The sequence below is a fragment of the Marmota marmota genome, unplaced genomic scaffold, assembly GCF_001458135.2.
Source record: "Marmota marmota marmota unplaced genomic scaffold, marMar, whole genome shotgun sequence".
Classification (NCBI taxonomy): domain Eukaryota; kingdom Metazoa; phylum Chordata; class Mammalia; order Rodentia; family Sciuridae; genus Marmota; species Marmota marmota.
In genome coordinates this window covers 4,301,384-4,310,480 of record NW_026000272.1, presented here as the reverse complement: position 1 = coordinate 4,310,480, position 9,097 = coordinate 4,301,384, and the positions used below count along the sequence as shown (strand labels likewise).

The 9,097-nt window shown below is 34.6% G+C and overlaps 1 pseudogene; it reads left to right on the top strand.

Moving 5' to 3' along the window:
- The first annotated feature begins 5,462 nt into the window (after positions 1-5,462).
- LOC107152562 overlaps positions 5,463-9,097 on the top strand; it is a 7,265-nt pseudogene continuing 3,630 nt past the window's right edge.

Below are 9,097 nucleotides of genomic sequence, written 5' to 3'. Positions count from 1 at the left end.
TCTCTCTCTCTCTCTCTCTCTCTCTCTCTCTCCACACACACACACACACATACACACCATTGGTTCTATTTATTTGGAGAACCCTGACTAATAAAATAAGCCACTCAATCTCAGTCTATGGTATTTTGTTATAGCAGCTTGTATAAAGACAACAAGAGATATCAGTTCCTTGTCAAAATATTCAAAAGATATTTTAAAAATCCACATATAACTACTACAAAATGATTTTTGTTTTGACCTGAATTGACAAGGTATTAACATGGTTCAGTCAAATTGTACAGTTTAAGAATGTTGGAGCTATCAGAGACTTTAGAAATCATTTGGCCAAATGCCTTCAACTCCCTGGGTAAGGAGATTGAGAGGAGACTTTCCATAAGTTATGCAGAAAGGAAAGGGAAAAACTGGAACTTGAGCCTGGACCTACTACATTCTTATGTTTTTCTCCTTCCTTAGGAAAAACACAAGCACATTGTGAAAGTATTTTAATAAATATGAAATCTTCCCATAATCCCAACACCTACCACAACTACAGTACTTTTATTTTCCATGTATAGGCAAATTTTACATAATCATGACTGAAATATGCAGAGAATTCAATCGCAGTTATGAAACATATTCAAAATAAGTATTTTTCCTCAAATGTAAAAACTGAAGTCAGTAAAAGTACTAAATGTAAATATGAGTGAATTTTTATATAATGTTGGGATGAAAGGATTCTAAATATGACAGCAAGGCTACAATAATGAAGGAAAATGGCATTATATTTTACAATATAAAATAGAATTTATTTAACGTTAAAATAAAAATAATGCCTTTTCAACAGAAATGGAAAAGTAAAATTATGATTGAATGCCAGCTATATAAATCTTAACATCCAGTTTATTTTGTTGTAAATTTTGAGAAACCATACACATCAGGTAGAGCACTAATCTCCAGGATATACAAAGAACTAAAAAAAAACTTAATACTGAAAACAAACAACCCAATCAATAAATGGGCTAAGGAACTGAACAGATACTCGTCAAAAAGATATACAATCTATCAATAAATATATAAAAAGGTCAACATCTCTAGTAACTAGAGAAATACAAATCAAAACTAATGTTCCATCTTACTCCAGTCAAAATGGCAATTATCAAGAAAACAAGCAACAAATAAATGTTGGCAAGGATGTGGGGGAAAAGGCTCACTCATACATTGCTGGTGAGACTACAAATTGGTGCAACCACTCTGGAAAGCAATATGGAGATTCCTTAGAAAACTTGAAATGGAACCACTATTTGACCCAGCTATCCCATGCCTCAGTCTATACCCAAAAGGCTTAAAATCAGCATACTATAGTAAAGCAGCCACATCAATGTTCATAGAAACTCAATTCACAATAGTTAAACTGTGGAACCAACCTAGATGCCCTTCAATAGATGAATGGATAAAGAAAATGTGATATATATATATATATATACACACACACACACACACACACACACACACACACATACACACAATGTATATTATTCAGCATTAAAAGAGAATAAAATTATGGCATTTGCAGGTAAATTAATGGAGTTGGAGAGTATCATGCTAAGCCAAATAAACCAATCCCCAAAATCCAAAGGCCAAATGTTTTCTCTGATATGTGAATGCTGATCCATGAGGGGGAGGGCAAGGGAAGGGAGGAATGGAGGAAATTTGGATTGGGTGGAGGGGAGTGAGGGGAGGGGATGGGAAAGATGGTGGAATGAGATGGACATCATTACCCTAGGTAAATATATGATTACACGAATGGTGTGACCCTACATCATGTATAGCCAGAGAAATGAAAAGTTGTGCTCCATTTGTGTACAATGAATTGAAATGCATTCTGCTGTCATGTATAACTGATTAGAACAAATTAAAAAAAGAAAGTCTTAATTTGTAAAGATGAATAGTTGTATAAGTTAACAATTTTGGTTTTTTTATTTGCTGTTTTAAAAGCCTGCTTTGCCAATCTAGAATATTTTTTAATTGATCCAGAAACTAGAAAAAAAAACAATAGTAGATAATTACTGTTTTGAAGTTAACTTATAAATAATATTTAACAATAACTCAGACTCCCTACTTGCAGAAAGTTTACTTTGCTGAAAGTCAATGAATGGGTCCTCAGGCGATATAAATGTTCATTTTTTAATAGAAAAAATCATTTTTAAAAACCATACTCAATACTCTTGCATGTTTAGTCAGATTGTGCTGAAAATTCACATTCCTCTGTGGTTATCAAATTGTGGTTATCAATCCTTATCAAATGGTTCTTCAAAGAGAGCCAAATTTATTATTTTGATTTTGTATATTGAATATAATTCAATATCAGTTTCCATTTTGACACTTCATTTGCAGTCATAGACAGTAATTATTCAAATCCAGATTGTTAAATTGAGGGTTGTTCTGCTTATTATAAGTTTCACAAAAACATAAGTTAAAGCAACCATTTTGTATTTTTGTATTTGAGAGAAATTCATGTAATAGAGTTGTTTGTCAAAATGGTAGGGTTCATTTGTTTGGGGCCCAATATGATACATTCATACCTTTTACTCAGTACACTTCAGTGTGAAAAATAAATTCTGGAATCTAGTGTCCATATCATTATAAATGTCTGACAAATATCAAATTAAACTCAATGACTCATGAAAATAAAAAATGATATGCCATAATTTTACATAGTTTTGAAAGAAGTTCACAACTTGTTTGACAGTGGAAACACCTGTAAGGGAATAGAAAGAAAGAGCTGGAAGAAGTAGGGAAAGCCTCAGATCCTGATGCAGCTCTGATCTCTATGAAAAGGGAAATGAAGGCGAGTGAAATAAGAGGACTCAGAGACAGCACACTGTGCTAGGAAAGTTCTGACCAGACCCATGGGGAGTCTTGAGCCTCTTATCAGAGTAATCCTGAATCTTCCAGGCATAGGCCTGCCTTATTATTATGGCCATGCATAGTCATTGGTTGGGGAGATCCAGGGGAAAGCATGGCCTTGGCATAAACTCAGTGATAGATTTCCAAGCACAACAGAAGGAGGTTTCAGTTCTTCTATCGGCAGAAACTCAGAAGCACATTTTTGTGACTGACAAGGTGATAGCATTTAAGAATACAGAGAAAATGGGGCCAGATCACATAGGTTCATGTAGCCCATTTTTATGACTTTGACTTTTATTTTTTGATGTGATTATACCATTGGAGAGTTTCAAGCAGAGGAACTATATGATTTGAATCAAATATTAATAGGAATATTATGTGATGTTAAGAATGGATTGAGGACCTGAAGGGGGAAAAGCTGGGAGATGAGTCAAAGGCTATTTAATTAATTCAAGAGATGACAATTGTTTGGTGCCTAAAGACATTTTGTATTGTTGTAACAGAATACTAGAGACTTAGTACTATATCAAGAAAATAAATTTATTTCACTCATGATTCTTGAAGATGGAAAGTCCAAGATCAAGGGTTAATATCTATCAAGGGCCTTCTTACTGTATCATAACAAAGAGAAAGGCATCAAATGGTTGAGAGGAAGAGGACTGTTTGCTTTTATACTAAACTCACTCGCAAGATAATGAACCCATTTCTACAAAAATGACTTAATTCCCTTCTGATATAATCACTTATTAAAGTTTCTACCTCTCAACACTGTGACACTGGGGATTAAGTTTTCCCAACACATGAACTTTGGGGACACATGGCAACCACAACACTTGAATTACAACTTTGGCAAAAGAGGTGATAAGAATGGATGGACTCTAGACATAATTTTAAATAAATCCAACACAATTTTAATGGATTTGATATTAAGTGTGAAAAACATATTAAGGATAATTCAAAATTTTTAGCCTTAGCAAATGAAAAAGTCAAGTTTCCATTAACAGAGATGGGGATGACCACAGGAGGAGCAGGGACGAGGAGGAATTATCAGGCTTTCTGTTGGGAGAAGTTAAATTGAAAATGTTCAAATATTGTTAAATAAATTCCAAATTGGACATATGGGTCAGAGGAGAGATCTGGGCTGGATAGAGAATTTGGAAATTATGATTTAATAATCATTTAATAATCCAGCCCCCAGGCCATATAAACCTAGATGGCATCACCAAGGAGATTTAGATAGATAGGAGAAGGCTAAGAACTAAACCTGGGGTACCCAGCATAAAGAAGTTAGGAAGATGAGGAGGGACTAGCAAGGTACTGAAAAGAAGCAACCATTGAAGCTAAAAAAATGTAGTGAGGCAGAAGAGAATACCAGGAAAGGTTTTAAGTATGCCCAACCAAACCATGTCACATACTGCTATGCAATCAAATAATGAGCCTAAAATTTTGACCATAGATTTAACAACCCTGGTGATCATAAAAAGAGCAATTTCAATGTGGATAGAAGCTTGAGTGAATAGAATTTAAAAGAAAATACTAGGAGAGGAATTGCAGAGAATGCAGAAAATTTTCTGAGGATTTTTTCTTCAAACAGGAGTGATAAAATTTGCTGGTAGCTGAAGGGAAATTTCTTCTCAAAAAAAAAAAGTGGGGAATCCTTTTCCATTTTCAATTAGGTAGCTTTATTTGAATGATGCTTCACATCAAGGGTCAGAAACCTTTTTCTATAAAGAGCTAAAATGTAAATATCTTCAGCTTTGTTGGCCATATAATCTCTGTCACAACTACTCAGCTCTGCCATTGCAGTACAAAAGTAGTCACAGACAATACAGAAATGAATAAGCATGGCTGTGTGTCAGTAAAATGGTATTCACAAAAACAGGTGGTAATATGGATTTGGCCCATGAGTTGTGGTTTGTTGACACCTGCTTCATACAATCTAGCACCAGTAACTATAATATCCAGTCTAAAAATATGTATTAAGTGCCTATAACAGGGCAGGTGACTATCTAATTGTTGTTAATTTATTATCAATGAGAAAGGCAGATGCTGTTCTTTCAGGAGCTCCCATCCTAGATTTAGTTGCATGATACATCCTTCTCTCCCTAAGCCTGGTACTTATTCCTACCACATCCATCCCCCAGGCCACATCCCACATTAGGCACATGGGCCCATGCTAGGGCAGCTTTTACCTTTACCAAGTGTAAGTGAAAAAAGCTTCTATTCCTACCCAGGTTTTCTTTTTCCTAAAAGAAGTTATTCTGTGCTTTCACAAGGCAGCAACTTTTAAATGATAATTCTGCAACATGCTTTGCATTTTTAAGAAAATTATGAAAATGTGGCATTTTCTACCTCTTCTAGCCCCAGAGATTTTCACATTATATGAACACAGGCATCTGTCACTATATAAATGTGACAGCCCAGTTCATCGTCTTTTCTGGCTGACCTAACAGAGCATCTCATTTATCTCCTGTGGCAGCAGGTCCAGCTGTGTCTATGAAAACCACATTCATTGTATGCTTCTGGAGCAGCCTTCCTGTACTGACATGATCTCTGGGAGGTCACTCCATGTAGACATGGAGGAGAAAGGTAAGGCTATCTCTAATGTCCATTTAAACAGATATTACAGGTTTCAGTGTTGGTTATCACTGACCACTTCCCATGAGAATGGTCTCGCCTCCCTTCCCCCATCTTTCATAATTTCCAAAGGTTCCCAGTTATATCTTCTGATATCAAAAGAATATGTGGATGAGAAAGCTCTTTTAAAATAGCTAAGTTTTATAAAAGTTCAAGGTCAGAATCCAGAATGTAGCTATAAATTACAAATGTTTAAAAAATGATTCTAATCTTTTTTAGATTTAGAGGAGGAGGGGATGAGGAAAAAGAGGCTGTCATACAAAGGGGAGAATTTTGAAGTTGATTCTCCACTCTTATTACAGTATGGCCATAATAATCCCCTTAATGAATGATTTTTCTTTTCTTCAGATGTCAGAATGATAGTCCCACTTCCATTAAATAAGGTAACCATTGAAAATTGCCAGGACTATATAAGATATTCAGTGGATGATTTCTCTATCTTAAAAGCAATCAAGAAGTATTTGATGTATTGGTTGAAGTTACAGCTACCTAGTAAATCAAGAAGTCACTACTACATCTGTTGGTTCTAGAACTATGCCTGCATTTCTCCAATTCTTGCCAGTCAAAAGAATGTCTCACATACTGCCTCTCTCCTTCTTACTTCAGTTAAGTTCCATGTAAGTACATCTGATCAGCAAGATCTAAATTACATCCAGAACTTAAGCTTCAATAGAGGTTCCAGCTTTTGCAGAACAGGAGAGGATACTTCAAAGAGACTGGATTAGCTGGTAAATTAGCCAGCGCATGGTTTTCTGAGAACTTTATATGTGGTAAGCAGAATTTTGGCCTCCATGATATTCACCCACTGATGTCACATTTGTGTATATGTTATATTATATAGAAAAGGGGATCTTTCAGATGAACTCAAGATAGGGAGATTACGCTGGATTATCTGGGTGGGCCCAATGTAATATCATAAACCCTTAAAAGCAAAACAAGAAGCAGAACACTGTAGCAGAAGAATTCATTTAGATATTCAAAGCCTTAAGAGGACTCAATCACCTATTGTTTTCTAGAAGATGTGGGGAGTCACATGGAAACCATAATACAGAACTGAATTCTGCCAACAACATGAATGACAGAGGAGGCTATCTCCACCCAAAAGCCTCAAGAGGGGCAAAATGTCTCAGACCAACCACAACCTTGATTTTGCCTGTAATACCCTGAGCAGGATGCTTACTTGAGACTACTTAAACTTCTGAAACCAATAATAGTGATAACAAAAAATTGATAATTTTTTAAGCTACTAAATACATTGAAACTGATTTTGACAATAGAAAATTGATGAATTCTTCATACCATTACTGAATTCAACCCCTTAGAATCATCTTTTACTCTTTTTTTCCAACCTCACACAATAAATTCACCATCAAGGACTTTTAATGCTCCCTAGGGGATTTGCCTCATATCCAGCCTTTCTTACATCCATTCCTACTGGTCTGGCTTAAATACTATTTTATTTAGATTATTGAAACAGCCTTTTTATATGACCAGTAACTGGCAATACTTGTCAAACGGTTCCACAACCATCAATTATCTTAAATGTTGTCTTTGCACATTTCTGAATTTTTATATCCTTACATGAAGAATGGTTCACTTATAATTAAGAATAAGATCATCCAACTACTCTTCCAGGAAAACAAAAGAAAACTTATTCATTTATTTACTCATTAAATATTTCTCAAGTGTCTATAATGTACTAGACCCTAGAAACACAATGAGAGAGTTGTAGAGTCTGGCTAGTTATCCATTAAATTCATCTGCTCTTCTGGACACATGGACTCCATTTCCTACTCTCCTTGTAATTAAGTATGGCCTTATGACTGAATTCTCATTAATAGAATATGAGCAGAAATGCTATATGTCATTTCCAGGCCAGATCCTAAACAACTTTCCACAAGTTATTTTTCTTCCTTTTCTCCCTTCTGCCAACAGAAAAGCACAACATTAGAAATGTTGTGTTAAAGATTATGGAACATCAAGAAGACAGAAATTGGGATGCCCAAATCAACACTTGGAAAAATGACACCTGTCAATCAGAACTATGACTTTGGAAAGTAAGCAAATAATAAATTCCTACCATATTTAATTTGGATCAGTGTACATTATGGAACTTGTTGGTCATAGCAACTAGTTTTATGGTGTCAGCACTCAAGGAACATAAAATTCTAATTTTAAATAAGTATATGTGCTCCTTCACAATCTTACTCCAGGCTACTTTTCAGCTTTATCTCTTACCATTATTATGTACTCTCTATTCCTATCTCAATTGATACAACTGGCCCTTTTTAAACTTTATGTGTATTTGTACATATTGTTATTCCACCTAAAAAATGTAACCCCTTCCTTATATATTCCCAACTTCTACTCCATTATTCAAAATATGATTCAAACATTATCTCTTAAATTGTCACCTTTCTTTACCACCCCAGGCTAGGTTGTTTGGAATTTATATATATTTCAAAAGCTTATATGTATTGCCTTGTTGTTCATGGTATGTAGCAGATACAGTGATCTCAGAACAGTGATTCCTTCCTCACTGAATATTCAGTACCTGGTACATATTAGATAATCAATAAATATGGATGGATTGAATTTGCTATAAATCCTCATGAATGGATGTACCATCATGCTATTAATCACCATGCTTAACTTCATATAAACAACTTATATTCAATGTTATGTAAGATGCATAATGACCTTTATAGTACCCTGACTCCATAACCTTCTGACTCTGCAACCTGAACACATTCAATCACCACATGTCAATTCAACCATGTCTTTGACTCTGGGGCAAAACCTAATACCAGAGATACATATGCTAGGGTGCTTGCTCATTCTCCTGTGAGTTTCACAGTCACATTAATGCCCCAACATTTCTCTAAGTAGTCTACCTCATAACCATGAATTTGTATGACTTGGCATCCTGATGTTTACCTTGAATCTCAGTATATATTATAAGACAACTGGATTATAAGGAAAAATACTAAGTTTCTGATATTTTCCATATCTATCCAACAAATATATATATACACATATATACACACACATATACATATATACACACACATATACACATATATACACACATATACACATATATACACACATATACACACACACATATGTGCTTATATTTCAGCCCTGTCAAACAATCATAGTGGTTCATTTGTATTTTTCCACATAGAATTGTCTTCCAGGTTTAAGGTCTGTTATGTAGATGTTTGCAAGGTACATGCAGATAAATAGATTAGACCAGCACATTATGAGACAATACGTAATTGGTAAGAATTAGATTTAATAATTCCACTGTTTGACTAGTCATTGAAATTGAATTGCATGTCCCATACACTGAATACATGATTAGTGATCCATAACATCCTTCAAGGAAGACCAATGTTAGATAGTATTAATGTTCCTAATAGTGTAGTATTTTTCTATGGTAATCATATATTAGTAATATTTATGATACTCTCCATTAGCAGATTTTTTAAAGTAATACAATTATTGTCTGTTGTATTTTTTATGAGAAAAGGAATTCTTTTCTTTCTTTCTTTTTTTTTTTTTTTTTTTT